At 46.2% G+C, this 19,381-nt stretch overlaps 1 protein-coding gene across 2 annotated transcripts in view; it reads left to right on the forward strand.

The window, feature by feature from the left end:
• The first annotated feature begins 7,206 nt into the window (after positions 1-7,206).
• Positions 7,207-19,381, forward strand: part of WASF2 (WASP family member 2) — a 71,514-nt gene continuing 59,339 nt past the window's right edge. Inside the window, exon 1 of one of the 2 annotated variants that reach the window (XM_030217371.1) lies at positions 7,207-7,309. The gene's annotated coding sequence lies outside the window, so the exon portion shown is untranslated. The remainder of the gene's footprint in view (positions 7,310-19,381) is intronic. The other variant, XM_030217372.1, reaches the window with a different exon arrangement.

Consider the following 19,381-nt stretch of genomic DNA (forward strand, 5'->3'; position numbering starts at 1 on the left):
GGGAAATGAGTTGATGGTCCTGATTCAGTTCCGCATGGGCAAATACCTACATAACGAAGAGCCATCAGTTATCAGTTTTAGCAGCCATGGGAAACCTAAGGGGTGGAAGCTAACTTGACAGCCCCCAATTTGATCTTCACCTCTTCCCTTTACAGGTAGTGATACTCTTTCTAGAGCAGGATTTAGAATAATAATTTAGGAACTTAAGTTATTCTTATAAATTCAGGCCTGTCATCCATCTGCCTGGATTTATGAACCTAACTTAAGTGCCCTAGTGCTGAAAATCTGTGCTAAGCTTGTAACCCTTTTTCCCACCCTAAGGGGTTCTTTTACTAAGCTGTGATTAAAGGGGGCCTGCGTTAGCGTTCTCAGAATGATTAAAACATGGGTAATAGGCAGGTGAATAAAAGGTTAAGAGTAGGGCTGCAAGTTAATTACAGTTAACTCTGCGACTAATACAGTTAATATTAATTGCGATTAAAAATATTAATCACATTGCAGCACCTCCTATTCCTTCTAAACATCTCTTCGGCTCTCGTCCACTCCCAAGTCCTGTCCTTGGTGTAATCTGGCATCTTTCCTCCCACCCGAGATTCAACATCACTTCCCCTGCACTGGTTTACCTTAACGGTGGTCTTCTATTGATCCCCAGCAATGACAGCATTTCTCATAAATTGCCTGTGGCCTGGTCCAAAGCTTTCCCTCTGGCCCGTCCTGCCTCCTCTGACATCACTTCCTGTTTCTGCATAGACAGGACAGGCCAGAGGAAAGGTTTCGGAGCAGGCTACAGGCTGTGTATGTGCAACGTTACTGCTGCTGGGGGGAGGGGAATGAGCAGTAGACCCGCGAGCAGTGCTGGAGAGGCAACTGGTGGAAGCTAAGGCTGAGGCGGTGAGCTCCAGCAGCCAAAAGAAGAGCTTGGTGCTGCTCACTACCAAGTTAGTGCTGCTGCTCATGGGTAGGGTTACCATATTTTGTCCCCCAAAAAGGAGGACATATGCCCCGCCCCCTTTCACACCCGCCCCCTTTCAACCCACCCGCCCCCTTTCACCCCTTGCTCCGCCCCCTGTCACAATTTCCTCTCCCCCCTGTCACACACCCCGTCACTCCCCCTCCCCATCACCCCCCTCCCCTTACCTTACTACTACCCTGGTGGTCTAGTGACCTCTTCAGTGCAGGAAAGAGCCCCCTCTTTCCTGCCCGGAGCGCTGCCCTGCATGCATCCTTCCTGTTGCTGACCTCGGCGCCGATTCAAAATGGCTGCTGAGAGTTGAAGTCTCACGAGGTCACTTCAACTCTCGGCGGCCATTTTGAATTGGCACCAAGATCAACAACAGGAAGGATGCATGCAGGGCAGTGCTCCGGGCAGGAAAGAGGGGGGGGCTCTTTCCTGCCCCGAAGGCGGAAGAGGTCAGTAGACCACCAAGGCAGTAGTAAGTAAGGGAAGGGGAGGCTAGCAATCTGCCCGTTTGTCCTAGAGGGTGGCCCACCCGCAGGCCTGCCGGTTTGTCCAGAAATCCGGACAAACGGGCAGATTGGCAAAACCCACCCAGTTGCCCGGACCTGTCTGGGTAAATCCGGACATATGGTAAACCCTACTCATGGGAGTTGAGAAGAGGGAGGGAGGGAGGGAGGGAGAGGTGCTGGACAATGGGAGGGAGGAAGAGAAGAGAGAGATAATGCACTCCAGGAAAGAAAGTTACCTGATGCTGGGGTCTATCTTAGGAAAAAGATCTAGGTGTCTTTGTAGACCACACGCTGAAATCTTCTGCCCAGTGTGCAGCGGTGGCCAAAAAAGCAAACAGGATGCTAGCCTGATGGTCCTAATGGAAAGGGATGGTAAATAAGAGCAATAATATTATATTGCCTCTGTATCACTCTATGGTCTCATGTTGAGTATTGCTTTCAATTCTGGTCACCATCCTGCTTATTTTCGAAGGAGAAGGGCGCCCATCTTCCGACACAAATCGGGAGATGGGCATCCTTCTCCTAAGGTCGCCCAAATCGGCATAATCGAAAGCTACCGAAGGCGGGGCAGGGGCATGGTTAACAGATGGACATCCTCGGACGATAATGGAAAAAAGAAGGGCGTCCCTAATGAGCATTTGGCTGACTTTACTTGGTCCCTTTGTTTTCACGACCAAGCCTCAAAAAGGTGCCCGAACTGACCAGATGACCACTGGAGGGAATCGGGGATGACCTCCCCTTACTCTTCCAGTGGTCACCAACCCCCTCCCATCCCCCCAAAAAATTACAATACATTTTTTTCCAACCTGTATGCCAGCCTCAAATGTCATACCTAGCTCCATGACAGCAGTATGCAGGTCCCTGGAGCAGTTTTTAGTGGGTGCAGTGCACTTCAGACAGGTGGACCCAGGTCCAGGTCCATCCCCCAACTGTTACACTTGTGGTGGTAAATGTGAGCTCTCCAAAACCCACCAGAAACCCACTGTACCCACATGTAGGTGCCCCCCTTCATCCTTAAGGGCTATGGTAGTGGTGTACAGTTGTGGGTAGTGATTTTTTTTTTTTTTGGGGGGGGGGGGGGGGTTGGGGGTTCAACACATAAGGTAAGGGAGCTATGTACCTGGGAGCAATTTGTGAAGTCCACTGCAGTGCCCCCTAGGGTGCCCGGTTGGTGTCCTGGCATGTGAGGGGCTCCTCCCATGACCAAATGCCTTGGATTTGGTCATTTTTGAGATGGGCGTCCTTGGTTTCCATTATCGGCGAAAACCGAGGTTGCCCATCTCTAAGGCCGACCTAAATGTCAAGATTTGGGCGTCTCTAACCATATTATAGAAACGAAAGATGGACGCCCATCTTGTTTCGATAATACGGGATGCCCCGCCCCTTCACCGAGGTGTCCTTTGAGATGGCGCCATTAAAGATGGGCGCCCAGTTCGATTATGCCCTTCCATATCTCCAAAAAGATGTGGAGGGGCATAATTGAAAGGGATGCCCAAGTTTTGCTGAGGACGTCCTCGCAAAATGTCCCAACGGAGGGGCGGGGAAACCTGTATTATTGAAACAAGATGGACATCCATCTTTCGCCTCGATAATACGGTCGGGGACGCCCAAATCATGAAATTTAGGTCGACCTTAGAGATGGTCATCCCCATTTTTCGGCGATAATGGAAACCGAGGACGCCCATCTCAGAAACGACCAAATCCATGCCATTTGGTCATGGGAGGAGCCAGCATTTGTAGTGCACTGGTCCCACTAACTGAATGGAAAAAGCCCTTCCCTTGCGTCCGAAAAAACATTTTTGATGTGCGTAGTGGACTCACATCAAGTGCCATTCTACGTGCGTAGGTCATTACCTAGGAAATGAAGACTGAGGTTAACGCGTGAGACCTTACCACTAAGTCAATGGCTGGCAGTGAGGTCTCAGACCCAAAATGGACACATGGCAATTTTTATTTTGCCACACATCCATTTTCGGCAAAAAATTAAAAAAGGCATTTTTTGCAGGCACACTGAAAAATGGAAATGCGTGCGCCCAAAACCCGTGCTTACATTACCGCAGGCCATTTTTCAGCACACCTTAGTAAAAGGAATCCTCAGTGAGTTAAAATCTTGTGACAGCCTAGCAACCACCAATCGTCAACTTAGGGGACCTGAGAGGATCTTCTTTCTCTCTGCAGCGCTCCCCAACTCTCACCTCAGCGCAGACATGATCCTGGGCTTCTGATATCTATTCCTCTCCCTTGATCACTGCCGGTAGTGGTAGTGACCCTGCAGTGATCACAGCAAGCTGCCTTAGAGCCTTGGCCTTCCCTGCGATACTATGGTTTGTCCCACCTCCTCTGATGCAACTCCTGTTCCGTAGGGGTGGGAAATGTCACAGCATCTCAAGGAAGACTGAGGCTCTGAGGCAGCCTGCTGTGATTACTGTAGTGTCACTACCACTACCAGCAGTGACCAAGGCAAGTGAGGATTAGTGGATTGGGGGGGACGGAGGGTGGGAAAGGGAGACTTGCTGAAACCGGAGGGGAGAAGAGGAAGAAATGCTGGATCTACAGTTTAGAGAGAGAGAGAAAGATGCTGCTCTGCTACACTGGAGGTGAGGGATGGACAAACAGATAAGAAGAGATGCCAGACACAGAAGGGGAAGGGGAGTTATACATGTAGACCAGCTGGGGGAAAGGAGGGAGATGGACACTGGACTTGGGGAGAAGAAGAGAGGTGAAGAGCCATTAGAACCCAGGAGGGAAAGAAACTGGACCATGCAGCGCTGGTCTGTGGTCCCTTGTTTCATGTTTGCTAAGGGGTCTGTCTGTGTTTTGCTTGTGTGACTAAGGTTTGATATTCTGCTAGCATGTGGTGTCTGTGTAGAGATCTGTAGCTGTCCTGTTTTCTCACTAGTGTGTTGGTGTTGTAATGCCTGATGTAAAATTTACAGTGCTGCCTTTTCACACATAAGGTTATTGCTCTTTGAGTCATGGGTGTTAGTGTTTTGGTATGGTAAGGTTCTGAGTGTGTTTGCACTAGCTTGTACAAAGTGTTTTGAAGGAGAGATTTTGTGTGTTGGTCTTACTGAGGTGACATCAAAATTTTAATATAATTTTAGTTTATCATAAACTCAGACATGACCTGGTGCTGTGTAAGAGATAAGAGAAGCAGACTTTTTTTTTTTCAATCTGCTTTAATTGAATTGCCTAAGAAACCTATATATTCCTACTGAAGTTTGCACTGTTTAAAATTTGCCCTGTTCGATCCGGTCACCTAACCCTAAAGCAACTTACTTCCATGTATAATGTAAGATTTTCTTGTACAACTTTGAGCGTGTGGCCTGTGCCCTGCCCACAACAGGTGTAAGAATAGCAGTGCTACCTTGCTAGCCAGTTCCAGAAGCGAGATTTTAGGCCTGTTCTGGATTTCTGAGAACCCCATTTGCTGCACTGATTTCAAAGGCAGAAGCAAGTACTACAAATATCATACTGTAAGTTTAAAACCAGGACGACTGACCACAAATAGGTATCGTGGCAGCTGTGGAACAGTAAGAGCTTCCTTCCAAATGATGCTTGTGCATTTACTTCACTCACTGTCTGCACCAGAAGACAATTCTCTAGTCTCTCTGGCCCTTTTTAGAAAGCCTCCTGCCTTCTTCTGTGTGCCGGTGTAGACTGTGTTAGCTTTTGAGAAGAATACTTCCGTCCTCCAGAGCTTACTCAAAGACTAATTTACTAAAATCTGTTAGAGGATACACACGCTTCAGCAGCAGCGATTCCGATTCTGGGCCTCAATGCACTAGTGGGCCCCATAAAATGTTGAGAAGGGTCACGTGAGGCCAATGCAGCAGTTTTGTGGTCATTCAACCAGGAAAATGAAAGCTGCAACGCAGGGAAGCAGGACAGCAGTTTAGCAGCGGTATTATTACTACAATGCACCTAGGAAATGAAGACTGAGGACAATCAACTGAGATAGCCAAGGTCACACACACAAGACGTGGCAGAAAGGATTTGCACTGGAGTCACGTTCTCTTGGCTTTGTAGTCAAAGGCTTTGAATAGTGACTCGTAACCCTGGGGAACAATATACCTTTGAATCAGAGGCCAGCAGGAATAAATCTCCAGACTTGCTGCCCTCTGCCAGTGGATGTTTTATTATCAGAGTTGACTTCTTCGGTTTTAATAAAGGGAGTTTTGGCCAGCCCTTGTTTTGGAACTAACAATCCCTGTGCATGGTGGAACTTGTAGTCAGGTGACTTGGAAAAAAAATCCAGATGGGAGAGGGAATTTGTACAGACCTTCTCTCTCTGTACCTCCCTCCACCAACCTATTTTCTGCTCTATCTCATATTTTCCAAAAGGGTGTGGATGTGAGGCATTTCTTCTGCAGGAAGAAGTGGGTTTGATGAATATGCACCACAAGGGATTATGGAGGTGAAACAAAACACCATACAGTCCATATGTAAGGAACAAAACAAAAGCTCTCAAGCAATGCCCCCTCGTCCGTCCAGCTGCAGTCCAAGGAGGTTGAGAACCAAGTCAGTCATGTTCAAATCCCACTGGTTTCTCTTTGTGATCTCAGGCAAGCCAGGGCAATCTCTGTCACCTCAAATACAAACTTGAATTGTGAGCCTTCCAGGCTCAGGGAAATACCAAGTGTACCAGAATGTAACTGGACTTGAACTCCATGTCGCTTCTTTAGGATCCTTTAACTAAAGTGTGCGCTTAAGTCCTAAGAAGCCCATAGGAATAAAATGGGCCAAGCTGCAGATAACTCAAGCTAAGCTTTAGTAAAAGACCCCTTTAGTATTTAGTGTCTGCCAAATTTGTAAGGGCACCTTAATAAAGGGAACCCTTTGAGTCTGGCTTAGGCTGCAGGTGTTATTGTCTTCCCCTACCCCCCCCCCCCCCCAAGGGCGCTTACTTGAGGGGGGGGGGGCACAGAATGCTGAACCACTTTTCTGATCATGTTTCAAATTTGTATGAATATGAGAGAAAAAAATGAAGCTTTTAAATCAGTAAAAAAAATGCAATCAAACACTATCTATCACTATACAATTTACACTTTAAAACGATAGTCACAAGCAAAATAAATAACTTTTTTTTTTTTTTTAGAATGAGTGGGGTAGGGATACTAAGCTCAATACAAAGCACCACCTTCTAATCTAGATACAATGATAAGGTAGGTCTTGATATCTACAGCTCGGGTGTGACTCCTCCTCCAGTACTTGTCTGAGCAGGAAGTACACCGCCGGGACACAGGAGGCGCAATCTCTCCGGGATCCCAGCAAGAGCACAGGACAAGACCAATCCGTCCTCTGGGGGGCTCTCCAAAACAGAAAGCACAGTATTCTCAGACAGATGCTGGAAAGATGGCACAAACTTGGTTAAAACATAAAATATCCACTACTAACCTCTCACTAGGCTTTTCTTCAATGAATAATATGTCCTTTTGAAGCTTGCTTTCTTGTTCAGTTTTAAAACGTTTCCCCTCTACTCCTGTCTCCATTGGTACGCTCCACATTGTTTACTCCCTTTACGAGCTCTCGGGGGAGGAGCTGCTCCTTCGATTTTGCGCCTCCCAGCGTACGCAAATTGCGCGCCGTTTGACAGGCAGTTCCGGAGAGCCAATCGGCAGGGGGCAGGAGCCAGCGGACGACCAATCGCCTTCCAGATACGGCGCCCGAAGAGCGGCGGGACTTGCCTCGGGCCAACTAAGTTTCTTAGTTGAGGAAGAGCGCGGGCGGGGTGGGGTTTCCGGTGTGTGGATGGCGGTGAGTCGCTGTGACCGGTGAAGAAGAGGAGCAGCGGTCCCCAGGGAGAGAGGCGCAGACGGAGGTCTCGGAACAGCCTGCCGGTGAGGGAAGGTGCGAGACGGAGGCTCCGGGTGGGACAGGCCCCCGCCACCTAGAGCTTCGCCTGGTGCCTGTCGGCCTCGGGCCTAGAAGTAGCCTCTTGGAACGTTTGGAGAACAGCTTCCTGCTTAGAATCTGGGCTCCCCGAGGGGGGGAGGGGGGGGCGCGCGAGAACTTTAATGTTCAGCTGAGTTGGTGAATTCGGCCTGGGAAGGGGTTTGGCTGTCTAGGGTTTCACTTTCTCCGGAGTTTGGCAGGAGGAGAGTCTAGTTTTGTAGAAAACTGTTTTTATTATTTATTGCATTTGTATCCCACCTCTTTGCAGGCTCAATGTGGCTTACAATACATCATGAGTAATGGAAATATATTAGCAAATGGACATTTAGTGTTACAGAAGAATCTTTGCTAACATCAAACAAATAAATTGTGAGTGACCGTACTCACTCACAAATGCGCAGTAGAGACTTTCCCTCTCTGTCCCGCCCCCGCGTCAATACGTCAATGCGCAAAGGGGAGGGAGGGAACCGCCGAGGTCGCCGCCGCCCCCCCTCCACCCGACCCGGGCCCTCTCTTCGCAATTGAACTTACAGCGCCGAAAACGCAGCAGGCAGACCAGCTGAGCTCCCGTCGGCCTTCCTTCCCTGCCTGTGTCCCGCCCTGCCGACGTTACATCACATGAGGGCGGGACGCAGGCAGAGAAGGAAGGCCGACGGGAGCTCAGCTGATCTGCCTGCCTGCTGCGTTTTCGGCACTGTAAGTTCAGTAGTGAACAGAGCGCCTGGCCCGGGTGGAGGGGAGGCGGCGACTCTGGGGGGGGGGGGGGAACGGAAGGGGGGATATTGGGGGGGGGGGGGGGGGGAGCGACGACCTGGCGAGGAGGGGAGCTGGAAATCTCGCCCGTTTTAACGGGCACAACGGCTAGTGATAATGATAAGACATGAGAGTAGTATTACAAGCAGATATTATAAGACAGTTCTGAATATGTGTGGAGGAGTTATGTATATTCACATTGGTTGATCTTTGTGGTAAGCCTTGTTAAAGAGATGGGTCTTCAGTAGTTTGCGGAAGTTCGTTAGTTCAGTAGATCAGTTTATATTTTGCTCTTCGGAATCCAAAATAGAGAGGTGTGGTAGCCGTGTTAGTCCACTCTTACGGTTATCAATAGAAATCAAAATAAAACATGGAAAAGAAAATAAGATGATACCTTTTTTTATTGGACGTAACTTAACACATTTCTTGATTAGCTTTCGAAGGTTGCCCTCCGTCAGATCGGAAATAAGCAAATGTGGTAGCAGATATATTATATATAAGTGAAACATCCAAGCATTACTTTGACAGGCTGACAGGGTGGGAGGGTGGGGGTGGGTAGGAGGTATGCATGGGGACATCAAAGCATTTCATTGATATTCTAACAGGATGGGTGTGGGTAGGTGAGAGGAGAGTGATAGAGAAATCCAAAATAGAAACTTCACGTCTCCCTGTCCAACCCCTGTGGAATTGAACCCATATTCGCCCATCCCCACCCGTACCTGCAGGTGTTGGTGCCAGCACTTGCAGCCCTCTGTTTCCTCCCAACCTCAGCAGCCTCCCGTGGGTTTTTTTTGGATGGTATTCACTAGTCAACTAGTGAGCGTTCCAAGCCTCGGTCTGGTGCTCCAGTTGCCCCACTCAGTGTATTCCTAGGAGTCACTAGAAATGTTTGACTACACTCCTTCGGGAATCCCACGGTAACTAACTACTTCTATACCCACGGGAATTCTGTGGACAAATCCCCATTCCTGTGCAGCTCTCTAGATCCTAAATGAGGAAGGGATAGCGTGGGAAGTGTTTCAATTCTCTCTTCCTGTGCCACCACCACCACTTTTGTCAGCAAGAGAGTAACATCCTGAACAGCCACCTCTGTGGAACCAGCAAAGTTTTACACTGTAATGGGGCTTTGCTAAACAGAATATCTGATGCTTTAAGTTGTGTACCATGTTTATACATTTTGTTTAGTATTCTTTGTTCTATTTTGTGGAAAAGTCATAAACTCCAGCCCTGCTTATTGGGCAACGTGTGTTAGTGGTTGACAGAGTGCTGTTTTCAACAGCTTCAATCTCCTGCCTCTGGGGCCAATGCAGAAAGCCACACAGAGCTGGTGGCTGAGTGCACAATGTAGTGATAGTTGCTGGTTGATACAGTAAGCTAATCATACACAAGTCCAATATGCACAGAACCTACTGTCAATCAGGGAGTGCACACATCTGCTGATACTTATATGCAGAATAATATTCCAGCACATGTTCAAATACAACTTTATTTTTCCTGCCAGGACCTATGTGCTGAATGGTCACTTCCCTGTGGGTGCTGTTATGCTCACAGCAAAAAGAAGCAGGCTTTAAATCCTCAGTTGCTGCATAGAAGAACAAGCTGACCCTGACTTTTAGGTTCCTGTGTTATGCAGGGTTAGCATTTGTACAACCCCTTTTTGCATCATGCACCCAGAACATTATGTGCAGACCTTGCATAACCCTGTACATCATCTGTGCTAGCTTTCTGCATCAGCCCATCTGCACCTTATTGAAAAGGCCAAGTGGCCCATCCTCCATAACCACTAACCCTTCCTATTCCTAGGGGATCCCACATGCTTGCTCTCTACTTTCTTAAATTCTGACACAAGCCTCGTCTCCACTACCTCCACCGGGAGGCCATTCCATGCTTCCACCACCCTTTCTGTGAACAAATACTTTCTTAGATTCCTCCTGCGCCTATTTCCTCTTAACTTCATTGTATGCCCCCCTCATTCCAGAGTCTTCCTTCATTTGAAGAAGGCTCACTTCCTGTACATTAACGCCCTGAGATATTTAAACATGTCTATCTTATGTCCTCTCTCCTTCCTCTTTTCAGCGTATACATGTTGAGGTTCATAAACCTATCCCTAGGTCTTGTAAGCCAAGACTGCTTACAAATGTTGTAGCCGCCCTCTGGATTTACTCCATCCTGTTTCTATCTTTCCGTAGGTGTGGTCTCCAGAATTGTACACAGTACTCTAAATGAGGCCTCACCAGAGACTTATACAAGGGCACTATCTCCTCTTTGTTCCTGCTGGTCATCCCTCTCCTTATGCACCCAATCATTCTTCTGGCTATGACTGTCGCTTTTTTACCAGTTTGGAAACTTTAAGGTCATCAGACACAATCACTCCCAAGTCCTGCTCTTCCTTTTTCCACAGAAGCACTTCACCCCTTTTATTGTACCGTTCACTTGGATTCTTGTGACCCAAGTGCATGACCCTGCACTTTTTAGCATTAAATCTTAATTGTCAAATATTGGACTATTCCTCCAGCTTCGCTAGGCCCTTCCTCATTGTCATTCACACCCTCCGTGGTGTCCGCCCTGTTACAGAGTTTGGTATCCTCTGCAAAGAGACAAATGTTACCGACAAGCCCTTCTACAATATCATTCAAAGATGTTAAAAACAGCCGGCCCTTTTATGCTAGCGCCTCTCACTTGATGCCATTAGTTGCTGTCGCCCCTCTTTCTTATGTTGTTGCAGCTGTTTCCTACCCCACCAGTGCTGCTACCTGTGGAGGCATTTTCCAGTTGTGTTCTGTAAGAAAAGCAAGATTGCAAGTTCTGCGTGTAGTGGAGTAAACCAAGGACTGCAGCCAATTGGCAACCCTTGTGCTTTGTATTCCCCTCTGACTGCTGTAGTCTACTCTTGGAACAGTTTATGCTTCCACGGTCTCTTCTTCTTTTTTTTTTTTTTACATTTGTACCCCGCGCTTTCCCACTCATGGCAGGCTCAATGCGACATACATGGGGCAATGGAGGGTTAAGTGACTTGCCCAGAGTCACAAGGAGCTGCCTGTGCCTGCAGTGGGAATTGAACTCAGTTCCTCAGGACCAAAGTCCACCACCCTAACCACTAGGCAACTCCTCCACTGTTGCTACTATTTGAGATTCTACATGGAATGTTCCTATTCCACTAGCAACATTCCATGTAGAAGTCGGCCCTTGCAGATCACCAATGTGGTCGCGCAGGCTTCTGCATGGAATGTTGCTAGTGGAATAGCAACATTCCATGTAGAATCTCCAATAGTAGCAACATTCCATGTAGAATCTCCAGTAGTAGCACCATTCCATGTAGAATCTTCAATAGTATCTATTTTATTTTTGTTACATTTGTACCCTGCGCTTTCCCACTCATGGCAGGCTCAGTGCAGCTTACATGGGGCAATGGAGGGTTAAGTGACTTGCCCAGAGTCACAAGGAGCTGCCTGTGCCGGGAATCCAACTCAGTTCCTCAGGACCAAAGTCCACCACCCTAACCACTAGGCCACTCCTCCACTTTTTCCCTATTTCCTCTTAACCACTGGTCATCCAACTCTTCATTCCTTCAAGAGCTGGAAGGGAACTGGGGTGTGAAATGATGTGGGCTAGGGAGGGAAGGTAAAAAAAAAAAAAAAAAAGGGAAGAGAGCGGCTGTGTTGAAGAAAGAAAGAAAAAGTGGAAGGACCCCAGTTGGCATAAATCACATGCTGCTAAATGTTATTTTTTTAGTGCAGAGAGGGAGTGTCTGTAGGTGGAGAGTGGGTGTTTCTGCGCTCATCAGCGCATCTACCTTATCGCATGCTGATCGCAGGATTAGGGTCTGAGCCCTTACCTCTTATTTATTTATTGTTTGCATTTGTATCCCACATTTTCCCACCTCTTTGCGGGCTCAGTGTGGCTTACAATAAGATATGAATAATGAAAATACATTTGTTACAACTTGGTTATGGGTTACATTGTACAAGTTATGCGAGATAATCGAATTATCATTAGGAATATCACAATGGGACATCAACATTGAGACATTGGGAGCAGACAATGGGAAGCTTAAGGGCAGTGTTAAGACACAAAGGCATATGGTTTACATATTTCTGTGGGTAAATGTATGAGTAATGTGGAATTATGGGGGATGGGAGATCATAAGTGGATGTATGATGCATTGATGAACAGTGAGTGTGGACTCTATAGATAACATTAAGTGCTTGTTGGCTAATGGCCATTACTTAGAAAATAGGCCATTTAGTGGCTGTGGTAAAAAATGGCTGTAGGGTTTGCTAAACCCACTTTTCCCCTCAGGTTTGAAAATTCCTCCCCATCCTCCATTTAAAACAGTTTACTTATGTATAGTAGTCAGAATGATAATTTTGTTGCACACCCAAGTAAACTGTGCCTGCCTGCTCTGGAAAGGACTATTTCAGTAGTTCAGTGGTTCCCAAACCTGGTCCTGGAGGCCCCCCAGCCAGTCAGGATTTCATACACATCTCTCTGATGAATATTCATTGTGGATATCCTGAAAACCTGACTGGCTGGGGTACCTCCAGGACCAGGTTTGGGAACCACCGCAGTAGGAGAAAAGAGAGAAAGTAAGACAAACTGAACTTGAGGAGAGAGGAAAGGTATGTGAATAAAAGGAAGTTTTAGTAGAGAGAAAATGAAATAGATATTTTGTTTTGGTGTGATATCTTAAACTTTTGGAAAGATGTCTTAAAATTTGATAAAATGTGAATTTTCTTAAAAAGGAACAAGCAGAACAGAATATACATCAAGGTAACAACATAGTAAGTGACTACAGACTCGCAAAAATTGAGAAACAGTGCGTTTTGGTTTTTGGTGATTATTTTCTATTTGCTAATTAAAAAATGTCTTCTCAGCTTGCTTATTAAATGTCAGGTTTGTGCAGAAAGGATGCCTGGGGGAGTTACCAGCGTTGAGGAAGAAACAAAAATTGTGAACTCTGCGTGTAGGCCTAAGTGTTAACACTTGAGTTGTTCCCTGTTGATGCCTAGAGTGTGCAGTCTGCATAAGGAAAGAGGGAGGCAGCCTAACCTGCTTAATGTTGAGATGTTTTGTCCTAGTTTTTCTCTGTAAGGCCTGTTTCCAGCTTAAGTTGTTTGATAATCCTATGGGAAGTTGCCTGGAAACCCTGATTTATTTTTTTAAATTACTGGAAGTGTCCCCATCGTATTTCGATTTCACACTGGGAATAAAAGAGTCCTTTCAAGGACTTGCTTGGCAAAGGAATATGAAGCCTTCCAATTCTAGGTCACTGCTTTAATCTTACTCAGGTTGGCAGTGGTCAAAATGCATTAGCATCTGAAAATTGTTGACTGGTGTGCATGAAGTAAAGCTGGTGGTCTTAGAGATGTTCCTAAATGATAATATTATCACATTAAGAATCCTGCTCAGTTGGACATCCTTCCCTTGTCTGCGCATGGTGTTTCTTCCCAATAACGCATAGTCCTTCTACCTTCTGCCTATTAGTTCTGTGGTAATCTTTGTGTGGCACTCTGATTAAAAAAAAAAAGAAAAAAAAAACAAGGAGTGGGAACTGGATCAGGCTCTTCAAAAACACTCAGGACTCCAAAGTGAAATTATAGGACTTTGTTTAAGCTGACTTAACACGGTACCATGTTTAGCCACATACGTGCCTGCCTCGGGAGTCTATACAAATAAAAACAAATGGATAATAATACGATCTTAAAATCATACATAATGATGAACAATAATATTAAAAGAATGCAATCAAATGGGAAAATGATAAATGAAATACAGATCCTAAGGAGCTTAGCCGAGATTGGGTAGCACAGCCGGAGGCGGGGATAGTGCTGGGCAGACTTATACGGTCAGTGCCAGAGCCGGTGGTGGGAGGCGGGGATAGTGCTGGGCAGACTTATACGGTCTGTGCCAGAGCCGGTGGTGGGAGGAGGGGCTGGTGGTTGGGAGGCAGGGATAGTGCTGGGCAGACATACGGTCAGTGCCAGAGCCGGTGGTGGGAGGCGGGGATAGTGCTGGGCAGACTTATACGGTCTGTGCCAGAGCTGGTGGTGGGAGGAGGGGCTGGTGGTTGGGAGGCGGGGATAGTGCTGGGCAGACTTATACGGTCTGTGCCAGAGCCGGTGGTGGGAGGCGAGGATAGTGCTGGGCAGACTTATACGGTCAGTGCCAGAGCCGGTGGTGGGAGGCGGGGATAGTGCTGGGCAGACTTATACGGTCTGTGCCAGAGCCGGTGGTGGGAGGAGGGGCTGGTGGTTGGGAGGCAGGGATAGTGCTGGGCAGACATACGGTCAGTGCCAGAGCCGGTGGTGGGAGGCGGGGATAGTGCTGGGCAGACTTATACGGTCTGTGCCAGAGCTGGTGGTGGGAGGAGGGGCTGGTGGTTGGGAGGCAGGGATAGTGCTGGGCAGACTTATACGGTCAGTGCCAGAGCCGGTGGTGGGAGGCGGGGATAGTGCTTGGCAGACTTATACGGTCAGTGCCAGAGCAGGTGGTGGGAGGCGGGGATAGTGCTGGGCAGATTTATACGGTCTGTGCCAGAGCCGGTGGTGGGAGGAGGGGCTGGTGGTTGGGAGGCGGGGATAGTGCTGGGCAGACTTACACGGTCTGTGCCCTGAAAAGGACAGGTACAAATCAAGGTAAGGTATACACAAAAATTAGCACATATGAGTTTATCTTGTTGGGCAGACTGGATGGACCATGCAGGTCTTTTTCTGCCGTCATCTATGTTACTATGATTAAGATTAATCACTGAATCATTGCATGTCTCTTAAAAGCATAGAGCGAATAAACATAAGCTGGTCTGAAAAGAGAAAGTAAGAAGAGAGACCTTACTTTCCTTATTGCCGTGTGTGATGTGGTGTAGAATGTGGGTTTGATGAAACAAGTAAGAAGCGGGCGTACCAAAGTGCTGTTGAGCAATGTGTGAATATACCATCCAGATGATCATTGATGTGTGATAAATGTGGCGGTGAGTAGGATAATGGATATAGTGATAAAGTATGAATAAATATGGAATGAAATGGAACGACAAAACCAAAAAGAAGACTACATTAGTGAATAGGGATCATGCATGTGAGTAATGAAACTTCTCGTACCGGTGTGGCAATCCTGAGCCACTGTTTGCGAATATGTGAATGTATAGTAAATCTCCCTTAGTCAGTACAGAAAAACATATAGCAGTGTTCTGTAAAAAAAAGACAGTATAGTTCATTGTGTATGTAGGCATGGTTTTACTAGAGGTAGGGTTTGTCAGACAAATCTTATTAATGCCTTTGGATGACCAGACAGTTGGATCAAGGGAGAGCGCTAGATGTAGTGTACTTAGATTTTAGCCAAGCCTTTGACACAGTCTTGCATAGGCAACTTATAAATAAACTGAGTGCCCAGGGTATGGTCCTTAATGTGACTGGGTTAGAAACTGGTTGAGTGGATGATGACAAAGGGAATTGGTAAATGGAGTTCTCTCTGAGGGAAGGGGCGTTACTTTTTTGTAAGTGATATTACAGAAGGGCTGTCTGGTAAGGTTTACCTCTTTGTAGATGATACCAAAATCTGCAATAGGGTATACACTGCTTATGGTGTGGATAACATGAAGAGGCATCTAGGGAAGCTTGAAGAATGGTCTAGAACAGAGGTTCTCAACTCGGTTCTCGGGACACGTCAAGCCAGTCTGTTTTTCAAGATACCCACATGAATATGCATGAGATTTGCAAACACTGGCGGTGTCATATGTAAATTTTTCTTATGCATATTCATTGTGGCTATCTTGAAAACCAGACTGGTTTGGTATGTCCTGAGGACTGGGTTAAGAACCCCTGGTCTAGAAATTGGCAGCTGAGATATAATGCTGAAAAATGCAGGGTCATGCATTTGGGCTGCAAAAGCCTGAGGGAACAGGGGGTGAAGTACTTCTGTGCACAAAAGAGGAGCAGGACTTGGGTGTGATCATATCTGATTTTTTTTTTTTTTTGTTACATTTGTACCCCGTGCTTTCCCACTCATGGCAGGCTCAATGCGGCTTACATATTGTATACAGGTACTTATTTGTACCTGGGGCAATGGAGGGTTAAGTGACTTGCCCAGAGTCACAAGGAGCTGCCTGTGCCTGAAGTGGGAATCGAACTCAGTTCCTCAGTTCCCCAGGACCAAAGTCCACCACCCTAACCACTAGGCCACTCCTCCACTGTTGCTACTATTTGAGATTCTACATGGAATGTTGCTATTCCACTAGCAACATTCCATGTAGAAGTCGGCCCTTGCAGATCACCAATGTGGCCGCGCAGGCTTCTGCTTCTGTGAGTCTGACGTCCTGCACGTACGTGCAGGACGTCAGACTCACAGAAACAGAAGCCTGCGCAGCCTTCTACATGGAATGTTGCTAGTGGAATAGCAACATTCCATGTAGAATTTCGAATAGTAGCAACATTCCATGTAGAATCTCCAATAGTATCTATTTTATTTTTGTTACATTTGTATCCCGCACTTTCCCACTCATGGCAGGCTCAATGCGGCTTACATGGGGCAATGGGGGGTTAAGTGACTTGCCCAGAGTCACAAGGAGCTGCCTGTGCCTGAAGTGGGAATCGAACTCAGTTCCTCAGTTCCCCAGGACCAAAGTCCACCACCCTAACCACTAGGCCACTCCTAAGGTGACTAAACAGAAAAGGCAATGGCAAAATCTAGAAAAATGCTAATGGCCAGCAGGAAAAAGGAGATTAATAGTGTCTCTGGTAGATTACTATGTACAGTTCGGAAGACTGCACATTCAAAAAGCAGCCTAATGATTAGTGCAACAGATTTTGATCCTAGCATCCTGGGTTCAATTGCCACTGCAGCTCCTTGTGACCCTGGGCAAGTTACTTGACCCTCCATTGCCTTGGGTACAAAAACCAAGATTGTGAGCCCTCTAGGGACAGAGATAGTACCTGCTTAAAAATGTGATACTGTTCTCTGCTTTGAACTTGATGGTTAAGCAGATTATAAATGTTCAGAAGGTGGCTTCTAAAATGGTCAATGGTTTTGCAATAAAGTGTATGGCATCAGACTTGAAGATCACAATATGTGTACTTTGAAATAAAGACGGGAGATATGATTAGAGGTTTAACTGGAGGCAAGTCTTTCAATTGAAAAGAAGCTATGGAATGAGGGGACATGGGAAAAAGGTAACGGGGCCATACTCAGGAGTAATCTAAGGAAATGCTCGTTGGAAAGCGCGGTGAATGCATGCAGTGGTTTTGTGGTAGAGGTGGTGGAGACGAAGATTGTATCTGAATTCAAGAAAGCATAGACAAGTGCATAGGATCTTTAAGGGAGAGGAATAGATATGTAAACTGGATAGGCCACATGGTCTTTATCTGCTATAATATTCTATATTTCTTTGTGGACTTAGATATCTGAAATGTATAATGTGGGTTTTATTTTATTTTTTGCTTATTCTGTTTCTATGGAGAAGCCTGTGATACATCTGGTTTTTAGGGTCATTGTTTCGAAACCAACCTGTAATCGGTTCCAGATCCTTTTGGGCTTTATATGATAGGATCTTTCTGAAATTATAGTTAAATTGGCAATTTAAAATTCACCAAAGTAACAAACGTGAAAGGGGGAGCTTGCTTGAAGTCAACGTAGACAATGTAACAACAAGCGAACTTATGTTTTGGTATGAATTAACAGTGTGACAATTAAAAAAATAAAAAGGGGGGGGGGGGGGGAAGACCTCGGAAAGTAGTGACCATCAGCTCCAAGACTGAAGTGACTAAATCGTGCTGGTCACAATTCTTCCGTGTAATCATCGGTCAAAACCCCCCAACCAACCTGGATGGTTGTGCAAATCTTTTGTTTTTTCTTATTGCATTATGTGAACACCAAAAAAAGAAAAGGAAGGGAATTGCATCCAATCAACAAACACTCCCCACCGCAAAGCTGTAGTTTTTTGTTTTAGTATAAAAGTTCAACTTAACTGACTGAGCTTGACTGTGTGCAATAGTCACAGGAAGGCATCCAGACCCGTTTCACCGTGGGGCTTCTTCAGGGGATGCAGGATACCAAACTCCTTGGTGCAGATTCCGACTCGGCAGTGGCGCTCGACAGGTACTACAGATTATAATTCTCAATTCTGCACTTCCCTGGCTCCTTTGTGTCCCGATTTTTCACCAGCCTTTCCAATGTCTCCCGCAGACTGCGGCCGTCACCTACACTGCTTGTCTCAGGCATCTGTCACTACCTTCTCGGCTTTGCTGTCCTGTTCGCCTGCCTTAATGAGTCTCAGCGAGTCAAGACCTGATTTTGGACTTTTCCTTCCTTCCTCCTCTTTTTTATGCTTTCATTTCCCTGCCTCCTTATTTATTTGCTTTGATTGTATTTATATTCCCTTCTTTCCTTCCTCTGTCTGTTCCTTCTACCCTCTCAATTCTCATTGTAATTATTCCATTAGTTCATTGTAAGCCGCTTTGGGGCTGCTAAACTGCGGCAAAAGGTGGGGTATAAATGACCTAAATAAATTTTTAATTGTCACATTGTTAATTCATACCAAAACATAAGCTCGCTTCTTGTTACATTGTCCCATTTTAAAATTAAAAAAATAAAATATTTTTTAATAAAATGGCAACCCACCCCTGATTAGTCCTAATAGCCAGTACATACTTTTATCTTGCACAAAATTTGAAGCACTTCATAAACAGTGTTTAATTGGTGCACTATGCACCTTTACAACACTCTTTTCACTAAGCTTTCTATGGTTTAGGTTTAATTGCTGGCTGTGTCACCCAGTGTGTTAAAGAGCTGTGGCAAAGTGCACTTCTTGCAACAGGCCAGGGCTTGACTGATGTTTGACAAGGAACGGGGCGTTCTTTTAATTTCTCAATGATGAGTATTTAAATGACAGGGTAAAGGGGTGGGGGATGGAAGCTGGCAGATTCAGGCAATCATTAACAGATGAAGATTGTGGGGAGAATATGAAAACGAGGCTGCCTTTGAGCCCTTTCATAGGATGCCAGGATGAGTCTGTACAGAGTGCAGACAAGCTGAGGAGAAATAGTTGGAATGCTGTGAGCACAAATGGTCATAGTCTAGGCAATAAAATTCCACATTTGAAAGCTTTAATTGCTGTTATGGAGACATGGTTCAGTGACTGCCGTGAATGGGATGTGGCCATTTCAAACTATAATCTGTTTATGAAGGACAGGGCTGGCAGAGAAGGGAAAGGAGTTTCTTCTGTGCTCAAAAAAAAAAAAAGGAAGTGTGTAATGGACCAGCTTGAAGTGAGGAGATG

Source organism: Microcaecilia unicolor, chromosome 11 (genome assembly GCF_901765095.1).
Source record: "Microcaecilia unicolor chromosome 11, aMicUni1.1, whole genome shotgun sequence".
Classification (NCBI taxonomy): Eukaryota; Metazoa; Chordata; class Amphibia; order Gymnophiona; family Siphonopidae; genus Microcaecilia; species Microcaecilia unicolor.